A 4,463-nucleotide genomic window follows, 5' to 3' on the forward strand; every position below is an offset into this window, starting at 1 on the left:
GTTCCTAATTTTTGCTATTACAAATAGGGAGATGAACATTCTTGTTCAGGACACTTGGTGGACTGGTACAAGAGTTTCTCTAGGATACAGTACTCAAATGAAATTGCTGGGTACCAAAGTATATGTCTGTTCAAACTTTTATAATACCAATTTTTTCCCAAAGTATTTGTTATTTTTTCACACTCCCCATAGAAATTTTAAGGGAACTCATTGTTCCATTCCATCTCCGCCACTTCACGTGGTCAGATTTTAAAATTTTGCCAATTAAATGGGTGCAAAATTATATTTCAGTGTGGTCTTATTTGTAGTTTTCTGGTTACTATTGAGATTGGGCATGCTTACTGTCCATGCAAAATGTCCTGTTACATCTTTTGACCTTTCCCATTGTTTTTCTTTTCCTTACTGAGTTTTAAATATGTTAGGTATTAATTCTTTCTCTATTAAATGTGATGACAATTATCTTCTTCTAGTTTGTGCCATGTCTTTTAAAACTTGCTTTATGGTGTCTTTTGATAAATGGGTTTCATTTTTGAAATTTTTATGTATGATGTAATACAGGAATTCAATCTTTTTCCATTTCCATATGAATAAATAACTTCCCTAGCTCTATTTATGGAGCATTTTCTTCTTTCTTCACTGAATCACCCTCTCACTTCTTTTATATATTAAAGTTCCAGATATGTTAAGAGTCTGTTCCTTGACTCTCTACTCCCCTATTTGTAACACACCCCAATTCTAAAAGAATTCTACATCTTTATAAATCTTGCTTATCTGGTAGAGCAAATTTCTTTTCCTCCTCTTCTTCAGGAATTTCTTAATTACCTCTTGACTACTCTTTTTTTTTTTTTAAATGATGACCGGTAAGGGGATCTTAACCCTTGACTTGTCGTTGTCAGCACCACGCTCAGCCAGTGAGCGAACCGGCCATCCCTATATGGGATCCGAACCCGTGGCCTTGGTGTTATCAGCACCGCACTCTCCCAAGTGAGCCATGGGCCGGCCCTCTTGACTATTCTTGACCCTTAGCTTTTCTAAATAAATTTAAGAATGAGCTTGTAAAGTTCCACAAAAAAATTAATAGGATTCTTATTGGAGGTGCATAGATCCTACAGAGCAATGTGAGGAAAACTGACAAAACATCATAAAGTGGATAGTTCTATGTTTACTTAGGTCTTTAATGTCTCCTCATAAAGATTATTTTTTCTTACAGGCCTTGCACATCTTTTGTTAGATTTATTTCTAGGTAATTTAGTTTTGTTGCTATTACAAAAGTTGTATTTTAAGAATATTACATATACTAGTTGTTTGATGATGGTGCATAGACAATCCACCAACTTTTGTGTCTTCATCTTATATCCAAGCATCTTGGGCAAATTATTATTGCTAGCTCATTGCAATCTTTTGAGTGTCCTAGGTGAACAATCAAATCAGCTGCAATTAGCCATTTTATTTCCTCCTTTGAATCTTTATGCCACTGAGCACAGCAGAGTACAATGTTGAAAAAAAGTAGTAATGACAGGCGTCCTAGTCCTATTCCCAGTATTAAAGGAAATGCTTCCAATGTTTCCTCATATGAGATGATGTCACTGGTCTTAGTTTTTGTTTGTGTTTTACTTTAATATAGACACCATTTATCAGGTTAAGAAGACTCCTTTCTGTTGTTTTTAATCAGGAATGAGATTAGCTTTTTCTTATTCTACTTTTTTCCCTTTAATCTGTTAATATGGAAAATGAATAACATTTTTTTTTTTTTTTTTTGGCAGCTGGCCGGTAAGGGGATTGAACCCTTGACCTTGGTGTCTTGGTGTTATCAATACCATGCTCTAACCAACTGAGCTAAACAGCCAGCTCTAGACTTTCTAATTAAGTCACCCTTCCATTCCAGGGATCAGCCCAATTTGCTATAGCATTTTTCTTACATCACTGAATTGGATTTAATAATATTTAGTATTTTTATCAATGTGAGTGAAATTTGCTAGTAATGTACTGTCTTTTTTATTTGGATTATACTGATTTCATAGAATGAGTTGAAAAACATTAACATTTTCACATTATCTCAACTTTCTATGAAGTTGAAATAAACTCTTCCTTGCAAATTTACAAGAATCACTTGTAGAACAATCTGAACCCAGTGTTTTCTTTATGAAGACTTTTAAACTTCATTTCTTTAACAGTTATGTGATTTAGTCTTAACTTTTTCTAGGTTAGTAATTTTTTTTTTTTAAGGAATATCTTCACCATTTTAAGTTCTCAAACTTATTTGCATAATGTTGATAGTGTTTTTTCATTTTAAAAAATCTTTGCTGTATCTGTATTTTCATTTACAACAGAATTGATGCCTTCTCTCATTTTACTTTATTTTTTCAGAGCTTTGTCTATTTTGTTAGCATTTTCAAGGAGGCTTTGTCTTTTCTTCCCATTATATTGTTTATTTTTATTGTTAGAGTTTACTCCATAGTTCCAACTTCCTAAGCTGAAAGTTTCCTGGATTTATTACTTTTGCTGTATTCTGCATGTTTTGGTATGTAATATTATTATTATTTTTCAATTCTTAATATTTAATTACTACTATGATTTCTCTGACCCATTATCTAGAGTATTTAAAAATTTTTTTCATATATAACAAAGATACATATGTATGTCTTTTTTGCTCTGAAATGTAATTTGCATAACTATTTTGTAATTTCCTACAATTTGTTTTATGGCTCAATTTTTATAAATGCTCCATGTGTTCTTGAAAAAAAGTGAAGTCTCTCAATAGCTGGATCCAGAATTCTATATATGTCCACTGGGTCAAATTTAATGTTTTGTTCAAATTTTCTCATAGTCTGTTGACCTATCCATAATAGAAGTGAGATAAAATCTTCCACAATGATAGGTATTTCTAAGTTTTTTTCAGTACTCCCACAAGTTTTGCTTCATGTGTTTAGAGACTAATTTTATTAGGTATATATGTACTTAGAATTATATCTCCTTGATGAATCAAACCTTTTATCATTATACAGACACCCTCTCTAATCTTAGCGATGTTTATCTTTTTGTGGTGTGTCTAATGTCTATTTTGTTTGATACTAGGTAGAGCTACCATTAGCTCTGGCTGGAGTGGTTTGTGTCATATAATTTGCCTCATACTTTTACTTTCAACTTGTCCGTATACTTTATTTTAGATGTATCTTTTTGCAAATATTATAAAGCCAGATTTTTAAAAAATCTAATCTGATATCCCTGCTTTTAACTAGTGAGTTTGCTCCATTTACATTTATTTTGATTTATTTTGATTTATTTCTACCATCTTGTCTTTTGGTTTGGAACTTACATATATACTTTTAATAAATATCCTTTTAGTAAATATCCTTGACAAGGATATACACACTTTTTAGTAAATATCCATGACAGTTTACTATGCACATTTAACTTGAGTCCAATAAAAGGACGATAAAAGGACTATAGAACACTTTATCTCTGATCTTCACTGCCAACATTCCTACTACTGCTGTCCAGAATTTGTGTTGACAAAAAAAAAAAACAAAAAAACCCTACAATCCTCTTTTATCCATTTGGTTTATTTGATTTACCTAAGTGTTTTCCATTTTATTTCTACACAGACCTTTTCTGCATCTTATATTATTGTTTTAGTCTGTTTTGTGTTGCTATAACAGAATACCTGAGACTGGGTAATTTATAGAGAAGAGAGGTTTATTTGGCTTACGATTCTGGGACAGCTGTATCCGGCACGGGCCTCAGGCTGCTTCTACTCAGGGCAGAAAGTGGCAGGCAGCGGGCGGGTGCAAGAAGATCACTTGGTGAGAGGAAGCAAGAGAGAGAAGGTGCCAGGGTCTTTTTAAGCAAATGAGCTCCCGGGGGAACTAACAGAGCGAGAACTTACTCATTAAACCCCCCTCCCCCAGGGAGAGCATTAATCCATTCATCAGGGATCCGCCCCCATGACTCAATCAGTTTCTGACACTCACATTGGATATTAAAATTCCACCGAGTTTTGGAGGGGACAACACATCCAAACTCCATCAATTATCCTCTGGGATCATTTTCCTTTATCTTAAATCATTCTTTGGAACATCCATTAGAGCAGCACTCTCGATAGTAATACCCCCTTTAAAAAAATATTTTCCCACCTCATTCTTTTTTTTTTTTTGTCTTTTGTCTTTTTTTTCCGTGTCCGGCAACGGATCGCAACCCTCAGTGTTGCCCCCGTACCAGGCCAGGGACCAGCAACGGGATTGCAAACCTCGGTGTTGCTCCCGCACCTCGCTCAGCCAGTGAGCGGGAGCCGGTCTGTATGTGGGATCCGAACCCTCGGGCAGGAGCACTGCCGCGCTTCCCAAGCGGCGCACTATCCAGTGCGCCACCGGGCCGGCCCCCCACCTCATTCTTAAAAAAATAATTTTATTTTATACAGAATTCTAGGTTGAAATTTGTTTTCCAATACTCTGAAGAAACTATTC

At 34.8% G+C, this 4,463-nt stretch overlaps 1 non-coding gene across 1 annotated transcript; it reads right to left on the reverse strand.

Moving 5' to 3' along the window:
• Nucleotides 1-1,764: 1,764 nt before the first annotated feature.
• Nucleotides 1,765-1,846, reverse strand: TRNAI-GAU. The gene is given in 2 exon segments: nt 1,765-1,800; nt 1,809-1,846. It is a non-coding gene; the product is annotated as a tRNA-Ile (tRNA).
• Between the last annotated feature and the right edge of the window lie 2,617 nt (nt 1,847-4,463).

Source organism: Galeopterus variegatus, unplaced genomic scaffold (genome assembly GCF_000696425.1).
Source record: "Galeopterus variegatus unplaced genomic scaffold, G_variegatus-3.0.2 Scaffold3418, whole genome shotgun sequence".
NCBI lineage: Eukaryota > Metazoa > Chordata > Mammalia > Dermoptera > Cynocephalidae > Galeopterus > Galeopterus variegatus.